This window comes from Cavia porcellus, unplaced genomic scaffold (genome assembly GCF_034190915.1).
Source record: "Cavia porcellus strain 051 isolate PalLab524CR breed Dunkin Hartley unplaced genomic scaffold, mCavPor4.1 scaffold_14, whole genome shotgun sequence".
NCBI classification, from domain to species: Eukaryota; Metazoa; Chordata; class Mammalia; order Rodentia; family Caviidae; genus Cavia; species Cavia porcellus.
Window position 1 is genome coordinate 41225304 of NW_026947497.1, and position 20554 is coordinate 41245857.

Genomic DNA, 20554 nt, shown 5'->3' on the forward strand with positions numbered 1-20554 from the left:
AGCAGTCATCTGCCCCAAGCACTTTGGATTTTCATTTAGGTAACCTTTCTCTGGGGTACAGGAGAGAGAGAAAAACCCAGGGACTACATAAATGGAGATTCACCCCATTTTAACTGGATAGTAAAGAGCTGCATGTCCACACAGAGCCTGGTGCAGAATTACAGCCCACATTACACTCCCTTGGGTCTCTCCTATTTTCTGGAGAACTTTAAGTCTTGAACATGGGTGGAAATTGTCTTAACCTGCTGGCACCTCTGGGCCTCTTGCAGAGTCAAATGTAAAATTCTTCCTGGGGAAAAAGTCAGTTTCATATTAGGCCTCAGATAATTTATGTGATAAATTTTTAAATATAGGACTAAGTCAAAGATACGCAGACATACAGAGGTCCCATGTTCAGTGGACCACAGACCACAGACACAGTATTGCAAAGGCTTCAGATCTCAAGAGTCTAGAAATAACCTGTACTGTTTTTAAAGCTTTTGTTTACAAGTTGACGATATTAGGAGAGAAAATAACCATAAGCAGTTTTACTTTTGAGCTTAAAATTTCAACTGGGGATAGAGAGGGAAAGGGGGAAAGGGGGGTTGAGACGTGTTATACATGTACCAGTGATCCTCGGTGAGTGAAATCATCATGCACTGCAAACATGTAGTCATAAAAATTTAATAGACTAAAAACAGATTATTTTAAACAAATGAAACTTTTAAAAACAAATAGCAAAAATTTGTAACTCAGTATATGTGCTGAACAGTAATTCAGACTGAGCTGAAGAAAAAGGAAATCAATTGCAAAACGGGGAGGAGCCATCCACAATGAAGAACTGAGGGACAAGAATACTGCTGATACAGGAGAAAAGGTCAGAGACATGAGGGACGCTGCCAGTGTTCGACTGTCATCTTAGACAGTGAAGAGGATGTATTTGAAAAGACAGTTTAACAATTTTCAGAATTGATGGAAAACACTTCCGTAAAGTTCAGAAGCCCAACAAATTCAAAACACAGCGAATTTATACACTAAAGACACATTTTAGAAAAATTTTTAAAAAATCAACTGCACAATCTAAGATTCTGTATCAAGAACTTAGAGAAAGGAGAGCACAATGAATCAAAAGCAAGCGGGAAATAATAAAGCAGAGTGGAAAGATTAGAAAAATAGACAAAAATCAATGAAACAGAGACAAGTCTTTGAAAAGCAATAAAACTAGCAAACCTCTAGCGAGACAGACAAAGGCAAACAGAAAACACAAATTACCAATATTAGGAATAAAACAGAGACAGCTCCTGCATACCATGTGGACAGTAAGAGGTGGTGAGTACCACTGTCAGCTCCATACATGCCCCTAACAACTCAGATGAAACAGACCAATATCTCAAAAAAAAAAAAAAATCAATGAGCACAAAATAGATAATCTGAAGGATCACATAAAGAATGATAAAATTTAATTCATAAAATTTCTCAAAGCTACCCGCAAAAAATAATCTCTAAGTTCACAAAGTTTCACAATGACTCTACCAAAGCTTTAAAGAAAATCAACACCATTTTATACAAGCTCCTACAAAAAAAGAGGATAGAATCCTACTAACTTATTACCTGAAGCTACACTGACTTCACAATTTCAAGAACTATAAGCAACAGGTGCCTCTAGTTTATAAATGATTTTGTCAAAGGTATTTTGTTATAGCAATCCAAAGACTAAGAAAATGGCCAAGTGGGGTTTATTTAAGAGAGGCAAAGCTGGTGGAATATTTAAAAATTGATCAATGCAATCTATAATACAGACTAAATACAAAACATCACCATTGTATCAATTAATAAAGAATTTAGAAAAATATGGAGAGGTAACAACAACAACTCAGCCTCTCTGAGAAACAGAAATCCAGACACTGAAAAATAATTTAGGGAAGAAAAAAAGAAAGAAATAGATCCCTGGGAAGCAGGAAGGATCTGACAGTAAAATTAAAACCCACAGAGAAACTGAAGAGACAAAGCACAGCGTGGAGAAGGGAGGGGACAATCTGCGCTTTCTCTGGCCCAGCCTGCGGCTCATAGGAAAAGGAGACTGGATCCAGAGAGGCAGAGTAAAAGCTGGGGACTCCACAGGGCCTCAGGAAGCAAGGCAGAGGTGGAAATGCCAGGCAGGCACTGTGAACGGCAGGGGAAGGCGGGTTTCTGTTCCCACCTGAGCCTTTCAACAGCTGGGTGACTCTAGGACCAGAGTGCACCGTGTCCTGCGCAGGAAGTGCTTGGCCAGACTTCATTCCAGGAAGGACTGAATGTTCAAATCCAAGACTGACAGCAACTGCAGAGAGCTTGAATCCAAGCCCCACCCTCCTCCACTGTAGTGCTCCCAAAGTGACTGAGTGGACAGTGGGGGTCAGGGAGCTGTGGCCAGGGAGCCACAGTCAGGCTGGAAAGAGAGTTTCCAGCCTGCAGAGTTTAAGCCAGAGGACAGGGGCCATGCATGCCCCATGGCCCGCAGCAGGACTCAGCCTGAATTGCTTTGGATTTGAAAGGTGCAGTACAGGTGCCCCCACTCTAATCCTCCTGCCTGTTGGTGCCTGCATCCCGCACGGATCTAGGTCTGCCTGCCTTCTTAATCCACGGGCATGAGCAGGGACAAGTCTTGAGTTGGACACCACTCCAGACCTGTAGATCCTGTAGAAAACCACATGTTCAAAACCACAGAGAATCTTCTTTTCTTCTTGTTGTTTTTGTTTTGGGTGTTTTGTTTTGGCTTTGTGTGTATATGTGGCTTTTTTCACCAGATTCTACAAGCACTTTACAGAACATTGAATGCCAACACTCCTCAAACTCTGTAATGAAATTAAAAGAGAAGTGATACTCCCAAAGTCATTTCTGGAAGCAAGCATTACACTGGTTTCAAAATCAGAAAAGGACCCAACCAAAAAAGAGAACAGGCCAGTGTCCCTAATGATTATGCATGCAAAAATCCTCAATAAGATACTGGCAAACAGAATGCAGCAAATCATCAAAAAGATCATGACCAAGAGGGTACTTTCAGGGATGATTCAATATACACAAATCAATAAATGCAATATACCACATAAGAAAAGCAACCAAGTAGAAAAATCACATGATTATCTCAACATATATAGGAAAAGTATTTGACAAAAGTCAACATCCGTTCATGATTTAAAAAAAAAAAAAGCCTTGAAGAAAATCAGTATGGAAGGCCTTTATCTAAATCTGATAAAAAGCAAAACAATGGCTAACATCATACCAAATAAAGAGAAGCTGAAAGCTTTCCTTCTAAAATGAGAAACAAGACAAGGATGTTTGGTATTACCACTCCTGTTTAATATAGCTCTCAAAATATTAGCCAGAGCAATTAGTCAAGAGAAAGAAAAGGGAAACGGATAGCAAAGGGAGAAGTTAAACTGCCATTGTTTGGAGATGATTTGGTCCTCTATATAAAAGACCCCAAAACTCCACCAAAAGACTCCTAGAATTAATAACCAAATTTAGGCTTGTTGTAGTGGTGCACACTTGTAATCCCAGCACTCAAGAGGCTGAGGCAGGAAGATCACCATGAGTTAGTTCAAGGACAAATTGTGCTTCTACCATGGGTGCACATATATCACTGTAGTATGATGCTTTCAATTTCTCTGGGAAAATATCCAGAAGGGGAATAGCTGGGTCAAATGGGACCGCTAATCCTAATTTTTGTGAGGAATCTTCATTTTGATTTCCACAATGGTTGTCTACATTCCCACCAATAGTAGAGAAGGGTTCCTTTTTCCCCACAACCCTGCCAGCTTTTGTTATTTGTTGTTTTCTTGATCTTGGCCATTCTTCTGGAGTGAGATGGAATCTCAATGTTGTTTTAATTTGCATTTTTCAGTTGACCACGATATTGAACATTTTTATCATATATTTATTTGCCATTTGTATTTCTTCATCTGAGAAGTATGTATTCATCTCAGATGTCCACTTTTGGATTGGGTCTTTGAATTTGGGTCTTTGAATTTTTTTCAGTTCTTTATATGTTCTAGCTAGATAGAAGTCCTTTGTCTGAGGGACAATTGATTAAAAATTTTCCCCACTCTGTGGGTGGTCTTTTCACTCTGTTGGTGATGTCTCTGGATGTGCAGAAACTTTTTATTAAGATGAGATCCCAGTTGTTGATTCTCTGAAGTATTTCCCATGCAGTTTGTGTTTTGTTCATGAACTCTCCGCCTACCCCTATGTCTCCAAGGTTTCAAGCCCCCCACATTACTTATACAATGGAATAGAGATAATAGACAAAAATCTACACTCCCTTCTTTATCTTTCTTGCTATCTTTATTTCTTTCTTGCTTTCTTCTCTCTCTCTCTCTCTCTCTCTCTCTCTTTTTCTCTCCTCTCTCTCTTTCCCTTCTTTGTTGCAAACTCTGAGTATTTACATCAAACCTACTAGAGGTTATCTCTAACAAAAGATACTGTATGAGAAATCTCTGTATACTTATGAGCTGCTGGGTTTTTTTTACAACAAACTTGCAGGCTTTTCTAAGTAGCATATACATCAGACATTTTCATTTATCTTATTGTAAGAGCATCCCTTATTGATTTATTTATTAAATAGTAATTAAAGGAATGCTTTCTGCAAGGCTCTTTCCTGGACAGTGAATGACAGGAAAACTAAGAAATTTAAAATCTAGGAATTGTAACATTACATGAGCCGGCCAGGTTTGCATACCTGCTGATAAATGATGTTTTCTAAACCAAATGTCAAAATCTGAGGAAAAACAAACAAAACAACAACAACCAAAAAAAAAAACCACCGTGAATGGAGACCCAGAGCATTTACCAGCTGAAGTCTTTACAGACATCCTCTGCTCTCCTTGCAGATGCTTCGGTAACTAAGAGGTTAACAAGGTAAAGAATGAGTTGTACCATTACTCTGGTGCCCAGGGGCCCTGGCACCCAAATGCCTACCCTTAGATCAAGACAAGCATGTTTTCAGAGATCGACAGTTGCTCAAGCTCAGGCCTAGATACTCAGAGGCACATGTGTAACTGCCATTGGGTGGGAAGTTATCTTTCTTCCAGGAAAAATTTTATTTTCTGGACAGCTAAGTCAATGTCACACAGAAGTATAAACATTTTTACGAGCTTTGTTCCTTCCCATGAACTCCATGCAACTGACACAAGGATTTTCTCATGTACATGTCAAAGCACAGAATCATAAACTGTGAATCGTAAACTAGAAGAAAATTGAAGTTTTCCTGAGCTTTCCCGCAGTGGATCTTCATCATGATGAGACCACTCCAAACCTGGCCATCCTCCCTCGACATCAGGAATGCCAGCCACACCAGGCAGGCTGTGAGAGGGAAAGCATGGCCCCAGTGCCCAGGGCTGGCAGGCTTCATGAGTCTACACGGCACAGACTCTCCTTTCAGTCCAGATGGCTTCCCTTGGTCAGGCTCTCACCATCACACAATAGCACCGCTCCCATAATCCCCCCAGTTTAGAGGGCAGAGCTACAGACAGAAATAACTTTTACTCTGGTTTTTGGCATTAGCAGGGTCCACTTTCTTCTAGGCGCTAAACTGTTGCATGTTGAAGCTTAGCAAGGTTTAGAAAAATGTGCTGTGTACTGTAGATTCTCCTAGAGATCATCCTGACCTGGTTACAAATAACAAGCTCAGAAAACCCTAAAGGTTATCTGGAATGTAAGCACCCCACAGACATCCTCTCAGACCGCCTTTTCTTTCTTATACAAAGGCTACCACAAACTCTTTAAAGGCATCCTAACCTTCACCTATGATGTCCTTGATCAAATGTGTTTCAAAATAACTAGAAACTTCTTGCACAACTCCAAGGACTGAGGCCCCTGTGTATCCTTCAGAACAACTTGTTGGATGTGTAGTCACCTCTGTGCCCAGCCCCAGGTCTGACCTGAGGGAGACAGGGTGACCAGCAACCAGCAAACGTGTCTCAATCTACCCATGGACCCAGCTCTTTACGTGACATCCACTGCGTCCAGCTGACTCAGCCTAAAAAAAAAGAAAATCTCTTCCTGGGATTTGAACTATCTGGAGATGGGTAAGATCTGTGTACAGAGATTCCTAGAACAGTTCCTAAAACATGTATAGCCAGATGCAGTGGCAGACACCCTGTAATCCAAGCTGCTCTGGAGGCTGGGACAGAAGGAGCATGAGTTTAAGCCTGGCCTAGGAAACTTCGTGAAACTCAGTCTCAAATCTTTTAAAAACTCTGGGGATACAACTCAGTGATATAGTACTTGCCTCGTATGTGTGAGGACTTGGGTACACTTCCCAGCACTGCAAAACAAAGAGAATAAAATATGTGAGTTCTGCAGTAGAGCTAACTTTAAAATGCTCAGATTGTCAGGGGAAGCTTCCTTAACTAATCATATCTGTGAGTTTTGTTGGTTTGCCTGCTTACTGGTTTATTTACAAAAGCATCTTCCCAACCATACATGCATAAGAACAACTGCTTTATTCACTGATATACGTCTATATATACCAAAATTTGCTAATTTAAAGGGGGAAAAAAGAGGAAGACAAAAAGAATGGAGAGAACATAAACATAGTAGAATCACCATAGACAGTGGTTAAAAGTTCGGTATCTGCAAGTGGCCAGAACTAAATCCCAGCTCTGAGACGTGACTGTGTGACCTCAAGGTTTCTGCATCTTGAAAATAAGGAAACTGATACTATGTACTTCACCGAGTTCAATGTTTTGCTTTGCCCTTTGTCTTGAGATCTGGCCCCCCAGAGGAGGTGTCTGTCTCCTCCAAGGTTCCAAGGTATCTGGTCTTCTGCACTGGCTCCTTCGAGGGCCCAGCCCTGTCTGACTGCCTGTAACATTTCTAACTCAGCTGCCTGTAACAACAGTAATGTCATCAAGCATTTCCAGCTGCCACTGGAGAGCTCACGCTGACTATAGTTACAGATTTGATTTCTAACTGGCCAGCTACGTGGAGGCCTTCCATCTATGGTCTTCTTCCTCTAACCCCACATACTGTGGAAAATCTGCCTCTGCCTCATTTCTGGACCCCGCCCTATTCCAAGAAGGGAGAAAACAGAGGAATCTTTGATGAAATAAAGGAGAAAAGCAATGCCTGAAGCTATGCCTACGGGTGCTGGACCTCCCGGCAGCAAGCCCAGCCTCAATGATTCATTTACTTTTATTCCTCCACTATCTGCAAGTGACCAGAAATGACTTCCAAGGGAAGACTAGATGAACTGAAATAAATGCACTACGACCTAGGCTGAGAAGAAGCAGGAGACAGACCTTGAGGACAGCCTCTGTGTGTTCAATAATTAAACCACAATTTTTAAAAGAGTTTCCCAGCCACATCCATGTTAAGAGCTTAGCTAAAGGATCATGCTTAATTTACAACCAGCAAGCAGTAAGAGCTAAGTGAGTAAGAAGGAAGTGAGACATAGTTACACTGCAAAGGTGAGGTCAGCTGGAGGAGCCTCGCTTCCGTAATCACTTCCTGTCATTTGGAAGGCTTAGAAAAAATGCAGCATTCAACCTTCTGAACTCTGGTGAAAGTGTCCCAGTATCTCTTCCTTCTTTGCAGGATAAAGGGCAAGGGCCACAGATTCAGCTCCAATTAGACACAACTCACTAAGAATCACCAGGCAACCGCAGGCTTCGTGATCAACCTGCTCAGTGGCATAGACAAAGACTCATTAGGGTGTGGAACAAACCCGACAGCGGTGGGCCTGACTGCACGGAAGCAAGCAGGAGAAATTGATGGCAGACATCCATCATCGCCCAGCTCAGCATTCATTAATCACATTTCACTTCTTAGCCCTAAGAACAAATTAACTCTACTTCCTTTTATGGGGAACCAACAGCCCACCATCAAGAGCATGGCCAGTTTTCTCTACATCTTTATTCTTTCATGAGAAAATTTCCCAGCTACCTAAAAGGGTCAAAAGTAGAAGCCTAACCTTACAGGACTCAGCTCACTCATGCAGTAAGTATTTTTTAGACACCTATCATGTGCTAAGTACTGCTCTAAACTGTGGGGTCAGGGCAGAAAAGAGATGAGAGCCTCACCCTTGGGAGGATGAGATTCGTGCAGAGGGGAAGCAAATTTGTAGCAAGGATAATAATAAGTAAAATACAAATATGTTAGAAGATTGATAAATGACATGGGAAAGAAAAAGAATCAGGGAGGTTAAGGGGACTGGGAAGTGGGTATATGGAGGATCCATGAGCAACACGATGGTCAGGACAGGCCTTAGGAACAGGTAAGGAAAAGCCAGCATGTTAGCACACACTGTAATCCCAGCATTTGAGAAATTGAGGCAGGAGGAGAACTGTGTGTTAAAAGCCAGCCTGGCCTACATCATGAGTTCAAAACCAGCCTGAACTACACAGGGAGACCCCATCTCAGAAAACCAAAACTGAAGAGGTGGGCAAAGTTTGAAAATGAGACGAAAGTTAAGAATGCAGTTAACCCTCCTGTTAAGTGCTGGTATCTTTTCAGACAAGATTTCCCCCAGATCTGCATGACAAAGTTATGAGAGTGTAAAATGGCTCTGAAGGAAATGAGGACCTGGGGGTGAGAGGGAGGGAGAAGGGAAGTGGGGAGAAGCAGCCTGAAGAAAGACCAGGATTAAAGAAAAATTATAAAGTTTGAGATGAGAGAATCTTTGTAGGCTGACTGGGATCAAATAGGATAGAGAGATGTGTGTAGTCTGTTTTATATTAAAAAATATTCTAAAGGCCTTTCAGGATTTTAAAAGATTTCCTTAAAATGATAGATTAATGTACCCTCAGTGCACAATGAGAAGGAAAATCGTCTCTGTGGTATCCTTTTCCCAATTCTATAACTCCTTTCTAGTAACATGATGGACAGTTTATCTAACTGGCAAATAGAGGAACATTCCGCCAGTCCTTAAAGCTGTCAAGGTCAGTCCTGGGGAAATTGTCAGGGATCCAAGAAGCCCAGAGAGACATGAGGACTAAAGGCAATGTGATACCCTCACTGAGACCCTAGAACAGAAATAGGGTATTGGTTAAAGGAAAAAACTAATGAATTCTGAATAAAGTCTGAAGTTTATTCATAGGAACATACCAATGTGAGTTTCTTACTTTTGGTAAATGGACCTTGTAATGGGAGATGTTAACCTCAAGGGAAACTGAATCTGAATCAGGAACTTAGTGTATTATCTTTCTAAATTTTCTGTAAATCCAAAGATATCCCAAGATTGAAAAGCTTACTTCAATAAATGACAGGCCAAGAGTGAAATTCAGAACCAATTTTACAGGCACCAATTTTTCAACTGGCCTCACCATTTGTAAAGCAACTTGCATGTTTTTCTTGGATGGATCCATATATAAAGGGAAAATTCACTGAGAATTTTCTGAGAAAACCCTAATTTAAATGTTACATATAAAGTATGTCTGATTTAAGGGAATATAGAATGCTTGTAAGTGTCTCAGAAAAGTCAGTGAAAAAATAAGGATGTATGGAGAGACCAGATGAAAAATAATGCCCCAAGAGAATGAAGGGAGGAGAGAAGGGAAAATAAAATGAATTAAGTTATGTTATGTATGTGTAAAAACTCCCTATGATGAATATAATTACTATATGCTGTAAATATGTACTGTGCTACTAAAAAATAATGCCAGGCTCTAGGTAAGAATGAGGGACAGGGGCTAGGGATTTAGCTCAGCGGCATAAGCGCCTGCCTTGAAAGCAGGCAGTCGTGAGTTCGATCCCTGGTACCGATAAAAAGGAAAAAGAATGAGGGACAGAGCTGGTGTTTTTATCATCTCTTTTGGATTGCCAGTCTATGGCCCAAATACATTTTCCAGATATAGACAGACAGACAGACAGATATGGAAAGAGTTTACTACTTGCAGATTCTCACTAAATTAACTTTTAAAGAAAGTAAAATTGTGTACATTGGCTGTAGAGTGATCCAAATTAAAATATTCAACAGCTGAATTATTCTAGAGCCCGGTAAAGATGTTTGATTAGTTTTTAATGAGGTTAAGGCAATTTTGTTCATTAAATTAATTTTGTAAGATAGAATTTCAAGATGACCTTGTGGCATTTAAACCCAGACTTTAGGGAGAATTAGAACCAAAGATGAGCTCACTGGATTTCTCTGTTCTTCTTTTTGAATTCTCTGCTTCTCCTTAGAGCTACAGAACCTTCGGGGTACTCTGTTTGAGGATCAATAGCTACAAGGAACTAAAGAAGTGAAGAACTACAGGTGGTAACCTAATGATCTCTCATCTAAGATCCAGCAGAATAAGATAAATTGCCCTTTTAGGCCCCTCCAATGTTCTCTGGAAGCAGGAGTCTCTCAACACATCTGCTCTAGCTCTATGGATTATTGGCTACTGCTCAAAAATGTGGTGCCTTTCCATGACTTTCCCATGCTGTTCTCTCTTTGAAATGTTCTGCACATTTGTTTACCACTCAAAGCCCAGTACAAGCATCCTAACGTTTTCAAAAGAGGGAGATGCTTAGAACACTTTTTTAAAAAGAGGGATATCTGGTTAAGCTGAATGCTAAAAGAGAATAGAAACCAGAAAATGTAAAGGGGTGGCCAAGGGACAGGGTGGGTCATGCCCACTTTACCTTGTAGTATTCTAGATTCATAGGTTTAACAGCTTCAGACGTCTTGCTGTTTTAGAAAGAGATGGCTCAGACCCTCTTACTGGGCTTCTCCATATCATGTCAGCTTCCAGATAAAGAAGACAGGGGCAAAAGGCAGCTAGTTTTGGACAGAGAGAGAGTGGACCCTATGTCACAAGCTGACTGTAGGAGACCAGTGCACTGGAAAGAGCCCTAGTGCATATCCCAGCATGATATCGCAAACTTCAGAGGAACAAACACCAAAATTACAGCATGGGATTTCTCAGTAGCTTTTCCTATTCCTGGCTACATTTTGCTCTGCCTTTTACCATTATATCAAAGAGAGGAAAAAAAATTATTTTTTTCCCAGTTCATAAATTTGGTTCACCAAGTCTGGATAAAAATCACAGTTTAGAAATATCTCCTGAATGACACTTACTAGTAATACAATATCTTTCTACACAGCACAGAGAATGGAGATTTAAAGCTGAGACACTTGGATTTAGGAAGGATCTATATTATTAACAGCTAATCCTTGTACAAGACGCTCAGCTCTTGACTTTCTCATCCATAAAATGTGGCTAATACCTTCTTGTGAGAGGAAAATATATTAAGGTGTAGGTCAGAGTGCCCTGTGAGCTTACCAGCATTACAGAACTGTGCAATTATTAGTAAAAACAAGAAAGGGTGCTGAAAATCACTGACAATGGTCCCTGAGAAGTTGATATGACACAGATGTAGAGGTCAAACGCATCCAGCTGATGATACAGTGTGAAGACATCCTTCCTAGTAAGCCCAAAACAACCACAACCAAAACAAGAAAACACCACAAAGGTGGAACATAACAAAATGAGAAGTGGACCTTTCAATAGTTTTGTCTTCAGAGGATTCCTCAGGAGAAAAACGAGCTGGATCTTTGCAGCTTTTTCTTGGAAAAGCAAGTCTACAGAAGCATGTGGAGGCTTTGTTAAACTTAACAGGATTGTGTCAAATGCAATCTGCAAGGCTTCAAATTAAATCGGGAATAGAATGAAATGAGTTGCATTAGTGATGCTATGACTTAGATTTAGCATAAACTGAAGAGCGCTTATAACATCTTTTTAAAAAAAATTCAATACAATATTTTTGTCTGGTTCATTCCTGCCTACGTGGATAGGGCTTCCTGGTCTCCTTCCCTCAAAGTTTTCTGAGCTAGCTAGAGACCTTCCCAAAGCTGAATGCCCCTCCTGCATGTGGGTTCTTTCCTTTTCCTCCTGTGACTCTTTTGTAATTTTGCTGGCAAAGTCAAATCAGGACGCTGCTCCTTACCAATAAGGTTGGGCGCAGAGGTCACGTGGAATCGACACAGATCTGCTTTGAAACAGCCCTGCCAAAGCAGGAGCAGGCCCGCTTCTGCCACTTTTGCCACCATGACACCAAAGGAGACGTGCCCTGGGTTTGCAATGCCCAACAGTTACCTGTGTGGAAAATGGCTCTTCCATTTCTGCTTATCAACCCTCCAACCCAAGATTCAGGCACAAGTTCCCTCCCCTTGCAGAAATTTCTGTCACCTCACATCTGTCCTGGCTGCTTTCTGACACCTTCTGTGAGTTGTCACAGCGTCTCATTTCTACCATGGCTCCATAGACAGTTCATGTGAGGCTTCTCCATCGGCTTAGTGGCTCAGTTGTCAGGACCTGCTTGTCAGCTCGCACAGCTGGCATCCTTATACCAGTGGTGGCGAACCTATAGCACATGTTCCACAGCAGGATGTGGTGTCACTGAGAGCTCTATCACTGCCAAGTATATACAGTAAGTTCAGCCAGGAGCTGGGTGGCAGAGGTAATACAACCAAAGGCAATGGTGAGCTATGCAGAGTGCTAGATTAGAGCTACCCACAGTCTGTGCCTCCTAGCCAAACAAGGAGAATCCCACCCACATGTGCAAGATTCCAGTTACAGAATTTTCCGTCAAATAGTCTTCTCTTGGTGGTAAAACTTGCACCATGCCTGTGAACATGATGTTCGGGTTTCTAAAATTGGTTCTGTGGCCGACACAGTGATGCGCTCCTATAATCCCAGCACTTGAAAGGCTGAAGCAGAAAAACTGTCACAAGATCAAAGGCCAGCCTGGACTGCATAAAGAGACCTTGTATCAGAAACAAATGAAGCAAAAAAAAAAAAAAATGGTTCTAGAAACACACTTAACCAGAGCTGATTCAAATTGTCTCTTTCCCTAATCAAACATACCTACTCAGTTCTACAAATCAAAATGTCCAGGCCAATTAAATGCTCTTGCATTAGAAAAACTCTTCATGTGATGTAAGCAAGTTCTTTTGTGAAAACAACTTAGGGTATATATTTCATTATGAGCAAAAGATAAAGAGGACTAGATGAGCCTAACAGTGCACACTGGTAAATCCCAGCACTCAGGGAGACTGAAACTAGAGGACCTCAAGTTCAAGCCCAACTTGGGCAGTTTGGAGACTGTGCAAGACAACATCTCAGAACTAAAAAATAAAAAAGGGTTAGGGTTAGGGTTAGGGTTAGGGTGAGGGTGTGCTCAGCATGAAGGCCCTAGGATTAATCACGGTACCAGAAGCAAAAAATAAAAGCAAGGGAAACTGAGTGTTTGGAAGAAGAACTCACGGAGAGATGCCTCTTGCTGGCTTTTATAGCCCAGTCCATATATCCAAATACCTAAAGGACCCTACAAGTGTGTTCAACATAAGGGGCTTCCACCACCACTATACATCTGCCTAGGGTTTCAGGCCAGCCTTCGGTGTTTCCCACGCTGCTCCTTGCTTGGTGCCAGCAGGGAGCTCGGTGGAAACCACGCAGTGCCTGGGCAAATGCTGTCTCCACTTGTGCCCAGGAGAGCTGGCAGATGAGTGGAAGAACAAGTGAAAACAGCTGGATGGATTCAGGGTTCCGGCTTCCTCCTCTGACTCCTCACTGCCCCATGCCGTGTCAGTGTGGGGCGCAGGGCTGCCCAGCCTGCCCCAGTGACTTTGAAATCTCTTAAATCTCAGTGGTCAGAGCTGTTTGGCTTCATATGGCTTGGTTTGGTTTGGGGAAGTTTTTCAATAAGCAGTCACCTTACGCAAGCTTCGCGCTGAAAATGATGCCCTCTATGCCTAGCTCTGAGTTGGTGAATCTGAGGTTCCATGGAATTTGCCCAAGGTTAAATGGTTCAAATGACCAAGTTTGTATCTTCAAACCTCTCCTGATACCCAGTGTCACTTATGTCTTTCCCCACCTTGAAGATCCACACTATATGCCACATTATTCCCTAAGGCATGTCCGTTTCTCCAAAGAAAAGCTTCGGCCAGCAATACCAGGCCACGGCTCTCATTCCTGTCTTCTTTCCCATCAATGCGTTTGTGTATTTTCTAAAGTATTTCAGGCAGAAGCACCAGCAAAAGGTAAGATGGGGCTCTATAAGGCTCTTTTGCAAGATGCCTAAGAGGCAAAGGATCATACTGCAGGTTGATAATAGATAAAAGGGACAAGACTGGGCAGAGAGCTGGGGGTGTAGCTCAGTGGTACAGTGCATGTTAAGCATGCACCAGGCCCAGAGTTCAATCCCCAGTATCACCACAAAAAAAAAAGAAAGAAAGAAAGTCTTGCTAAAGCATTTACACAACTTCCTAGTGGCCAGGGGTAACCATAAAATAGTCTTTAAAGGGAAATAACAAGCTCAGACACATGTTTCAGGAAGCAGCTGGACGAGGGCTAGATAGAACTGATAATATGATACTGCCGGGGATGAGTTTTCAAAAGCCCGTGGCAAGCTCATCCATGATGCGAATTACAGATTTTTCTTCCTTTTAAGGACGGAATGTGGTTTCTGTTTTGCTCTGCTCTGCTCTGCTTTGTGGAACAGAACATCAAACTCAGCTATATCTCTAGCCTTTTTTTTTTTCACTTTTTCTTTTGAGATAGGGTCTTACTAAGCTGCTAAGTTTCCCAGGCTATATGTAATTGATAATCATGGATGAAGTGGAGAAGAAGTTAAGATTATAAAGTTACAGATAACAGGCACGGGTAACCAGTGCAATTCTGGGGCGGGAGGGGGACAGGGAGGGTACTAATAAACAAGAATGTGGGTACCCCTACTTAACACTGAAGGCACAGCCCCACAGTGACGGGACACCCTCACTCACAGGTACACTGCTAGCACTGGCTGTCAGACAACCCCATTGAGCAGTCCTAGAGGGCGCCCTGAACGTTCCGGGCTGGAATTCGATATAAATAGGAATCTGGGTTGCAAAAATGTGTGAGAATGAAGAGAGAATAAGATAAAGATAAAGGGTAAAGTCTTGGTGACTGCTGCAAACATTTGCCAAGAAGGTGCACAGATAAATAAGGGAGCTTGATTAGAGGCACAAAAAGAAGGACACATGAATCTAAAGTTAGGGAAGGTGCTAGCATTGTTTTGGGCATAAAGAGAGATGCTAGTTAAAAGCTATTTGCTGGGCTGTTTTTAAAATAACTTTATATAAAATGTTAGTGTTTAAATTTTCATTTATTCTCAACAGAGGAGTTTATAACTTTCAGGTCACAGTCTTTACAAAGTGTGCCATAGGCCTTCATTTTTCTTTACTAATCAGATTGGTTTATCACCTTAGTAATGGTTGGTAACAGAAGAAAACTAGCAAAATGCTATTTGGTGTATAGAGACCATAGCTAGAACATAGTATGTTTTAAAGGAAAAATGAAAGACCCTTTGGAGGTATTGTATTAGTACTATATTGTTTGATATGTGCAACTAAACCTGAACAGTCTTAAAAGAACCAGCAAAAGTGTATTTCTGGCTTGGCTCTGTGGACATCAGACAGAAACTAAAATAAGGAATTCCTAAAATAAGAACCATGTAGTAGAGTCACAGTGAAAAGACGCGGGAAGTTACACTGTTCTCAAGCCATATGATACTACCACCCGTCGCCCCCACCCCATTCTCACCTGTCATGATCACTTAGAATTTCATTATAAGGGATTGGGGATTTAGCTCAGTGGCTCAAGCGCTTGCCTGGCAAGCGTGAGGTCATGAGTTCAATCACTGGTACAACAAAAAAAATTCATTATAAATCTGGCTCTGTACAAGATGCCAAGATAGAGATTGTGTTCATCAGCTTTCTAGGAGATAGATAAGGGTACTGATCAAGTTAGAAGAGAAAGGCTGGATGTTATGGTTTAAACCTAAAAGGCCCCCTAATGTCTCAAGTGTTCAGATTCGGGCCTACCTAGAAGGAGCCAGTCCCTGGAAGGGTACATTCTTGTCCCCAGCTCCTTCTCTCTCTCTCTCTCTCTCTCTCTCTCTCTCTCTCTCTCTCTCTTTCTCTCTTTCTCTCTCTCTCTCTCCCCCCTCCCAGCTGCCATGAGAGGATTAGTTTCTCTCTGCTGTGCCCTTCTACCATGATGTATCTGCACTGCAGCTCGCAGACCACGGATGGGATCCTCTGAATACTAAGACCCACCATATGCCTCTCCTTTTTGGAGTTGCAGGCATCAGTTATTTGTTCCCAGGGAAGGAAGGGTGACTAACATACAAGGTAATAACTTCTCCATCCCTTGATGAGCAGAAAGTCATTTGTCCTAAAGTTTCTCTTCCCTTTCTCATTGGCTAGAACAACAACTGTGTAACAAGCCCACTTCAGCTTTGTGCGACATCCTGGGATGGCAGAGCAACCAAGAAAAGGACTTCAGATGCCACATAGTCTGCTGACTTAGAGCTGCCTTCTCAGCCAGAATCGCTCACAATGGACTCTTTCCTCTCACTTAAAGCACCATCCTTGGGCATCTACATTAGCTTTTACTCTGATGCAGTTATCACTTATTGAACAATGAGTAGGTTTTCTATACATTAGCTCAGTGGATGTCCACACACTTCTGAGTATTTATTTCATATTCCCACATACAGATTAAAAACCAAGATGCAGGCAGGTTAAGTAATTTGCCCTTGTCCAAAAGCCAGCAGGGACTGGAGCCAGGAATCTATGTCCACGGGAACACATAATCTAAAGAGAGACGCAGAGTCTGTGTGGGGTTAGGGAGGAGGCCAGCAGGCACCGGCGGTGAGAGCCTGGGAGAGCGCCCACCATCTGCTGCTCTGGCTGGGTGCCCGAGAATGAAAGGGGCTAGCTCAGAGAGAAGCCCATCAGCTGCTCTGGGCACAGAGAAGCTGAGGCCTCTCAGCAGCTGGCTCCAGGAGCCTCCAGGGAGCAGGGCCTTATGTCCGCCCCAGCAGATTCCCATCTGTTCCATCCTGTGAAAACCCACAGCCAGACCAAGCTGGCGCCTCTCCCTTTGACCTTTCCCACACAGAGAATGTGGTGCATTTATTTATTTTCTAGTTCCTTAGCATACATTTGGAGAGGCTAACCCGGAGAAACCCGTAAGGGTTAGTCAGTCCAGCATGTGGTGAAGCTGCCCCATGCAAAATAAAACGCCTTCACCTCGTTCCTCTTTCCCCCACAGGATGGTTAATTTTTTTATGTCAACTTGGGCTTGGCCACTGGGGTGAGATACTCAGCCAATATTTTTCTGGATGTTTCTGTGAAGATGTTCTTTGGATGTGATTAGCATTTGAATCTGTGGACAGGTTAACTTTCATAATGTGAATGGGTCTTTAAGAGACCAAAGACTGACCTCCCATCAGTGAGACAAGAATTCTGCAGGAGATGGCTTTTGAAATCAAAGCACAGTTCTTCCTCCAGCCTGCCAGGCCACCCTCTCTGATATTGCACTTTCAACCTCCCCAGTCCTATAAATAAGCCAATTTCTCAAAATCAGCCAATCAAACAGAGTGTCTGTCTCTGTCCCTGTGTCTGTCCTCTCTCTGTCCCTGTGTGACTGTATCTCTCTCCTTTGCGTGTATGTGTGATATATGTATCAGTGTATGTGCGTATACACCACACCCTACACACATCCTGTTGATTCTGTTTCTCTGGAAAGTCCTGATCAACCCACTTGCCCTATTCGCAATGACCCTGGCTCCAGAGGCCCTGGCTCAGTAGAACCCTGACCTTGGGAACCTAACTGGAAGCAGGGACAATGATACCGGTGTCAGTCTGTGAGTGGCTAAGTACACCATGGCACCAGGGTGTGAAGTCCAGACTTCACTGCCCAGTTCTTCTCCGGATCAACTGGAGATTTTAGACACTCATTTTCTTGTCCCTGCAGCTGTGACTGAGGGACAGTTACTTCCTTGCTGGCAGGCAGGAACTAGAAACATCCTGTGCTCATATTTCATTCACTGTACTTCTTCCTTGATCATCTGAGATCAGGGTCGTGTTCCTGTGGATTTTGAGTCATCCCACGACAGATAAGAACATATTGTGGAGCTGGGTGCTGGGGAGCCAGCAATGAGATGAGGCAGGTGATAGAGCTGGAATCCTGCAGTGTGGGAGGGAAGTCACGGATCAGCTGAGTACAGGAGGGTCCTTCCCCTAAGGCCTTTAGACAAGGGCCTCCTTTTCACCTCTTCCCAGGGATCCTGGAGAGTCTGGAGACAGAGTTACAAGAAGAGTAGGAGGAAGTGGAGGAATCAGAAAGGAGACTTTTTCTTTTACATTTCCTAATTACCAAGAAATAAACCATAGCTGATCCATCAAAATAGAAAACTACCAAAGAAGAGGACAAAATGAGTCCCCCAAATGATGCAAATCTGTGCAAACATCGTGCTCAACAAAACTGTAGATAGGCAGGGAGCAAAACAACAGGGACCGTGGTATCATGACAGTGTCATATAAGTTACAAGGGAGGTTTTTTTCTTTACAGTATTGGGGATTGAACCTGGGGCCTTTTCACATTTTTAGTTCTTACTTTAAGACAGGCTTTTGCTTAGTTGCTGAGTTATCCAGCCTGGAGCAAAGGTGGATCATCCTGCCTCACCCTCCCAGAGTGCTATGGTCCAAGTGTGGACCACAATGCCCAGCTTTATACCTATTTATAAATATAGGTATTTTCCTATTTATAAAAATAGGTATTTTTCAAGCAAAATCACAATGGACCCTGCCAAAATCCAGAAGATTATTAGTAACTACTTTGAAAACTTGTACTATAATAAGTTGGAGAATCCAAAAGAAATAGATTCCTAGAAGCATATGAGTTGCCAAAACTGAACCAAGAAGATACATACCCCCAGAATAATCAAATAATGTGCAATGAAATTGAAGCCACCCCCACCAAAAAAAACACCCCGAAGAAAAGCCCAGGACTAAGAGGATTCACTATACAATCAATCGTACAAGAACTTCAGGTTCAAGCCAATGCTCCTCAGACTCCTTAATGAAACCACAAAGGAAAGAGTGTTCCTAAAATTATTCTTGGAAGCTAGTATTACCCCAATTCCAAAACCAGAGCAGCACTCAAGCAAGAACGAGAACAACAGGACAGTCTGATTAGTGAACAGAAATACCAAAATCCTCAACAAGATCTTGGCAAACCAAATGCAACGAATCATCAAAAAGATTATACACCATAACTAAGTAGGCTTCATCCTAGGATGGTTAAACACACAAATCAATAAGTATAATACATCACATAAACAGAAGCAAGGACAAAAGCTATATGATCTTCTCAATAGATGTAGAACAAGCCTTTAACAAAGTCTAACATCCATTCATCACAAAACCTTGAAGAAAATAGGTATAGGAGGATCTTATTTAAATATGAAAAAAACCATCTTATGACAAACCTATTACCAGTATCATATCAAATGGAGAAAAATTAAATGTCTTCCCTTTAAAATTAGTAATAAAACAAGGATATGCTTATCATCACTCCTATTCAACATAGTAATCAATCATTAGCTAGAGCAATCAGGTGAGAGAAAGAAATAAAGAGGATATGTACAAGAAAAAGGAAGTCGAATTATTATCTGAAGATTATATGAAGACTCAAACACTTCCACCAAAGGAGTCACAGAACAAAAAAGCAAATTCAGCAATGTATTCAAGATGCAAAACCAACACACAAAAATCAATAGCATTCATCTACACCAATAATGACCCCTCTGAGAAAGAAACTAGGTGGGGGAATCACTATTAATAGCATCAAGAAAAAGAAATAGATAGGAATTAACATAACCAAGGAAGTGAATGGCCTCTACAACAAAAACAGTGGTACTATGCAAAAGGAAATCAAAGAGGACACCAGAAAAATGGAAACATACCTCCTATTCTTGAATAGGCAGAACCAATGTCATCAAAATGGCTATACTATCAAAACTGATATATAGATTTAATGAAATCCCAATCAAAATACCAATAGAATGTCACAGAACTAAAATTCATATGGAACCAGAAAAAACCCAAATAACAAAATCAATTCTAGGTAGTAAGAGCAAAGCAAGAGGCATCACAATCTCAAATTTCAAATTATATTACAAAGCTACCATGATGAAAACAGTATGGTACTGGCCAAAAATACACAAAACATCTAGATCGATGGAACAGAATAGAGGATTTGACAAAGGGGTCAAAAAAACATGGTGGAGGCAAGATAATCCTAACAAATGGTGTTGGGAAAATTGTCTATACACATGCAGAAGATTGAATCTACAGCCATCTTTCTCATCATGCATTAAAATAAAATCAAAATGATTCAAAGATCTAAGTATTAAAATAGAGACACTTAATCTGCCAGAAGATTAAGTAGATAAATTTCTTGAAGTCATAGGCACAGGCAAGGACTTTCTGAATAGAACATTGATTGCACTAGAAATAACAAGAATCAACAAATGAGATTATATCAAATTAAAAAGCTAATGTAAAGCAAAGGAAACAACAGAAGGAAGAGACAATGCACAGGAAGTAAAAAATTTTACCAACTTCCCCTGACACAGGATTTGTTTCAAGAATACATAAAGAAGTCAAAAAAATTCTCCCAAACAAAAGGCCCAGTTAGAAAATCAATAATTGGAATAAGCTAAAATGTCACAAGAACTGCATGAGAAATCCAAGTTATAAATAAAGAGCAAAACAAAAGATATG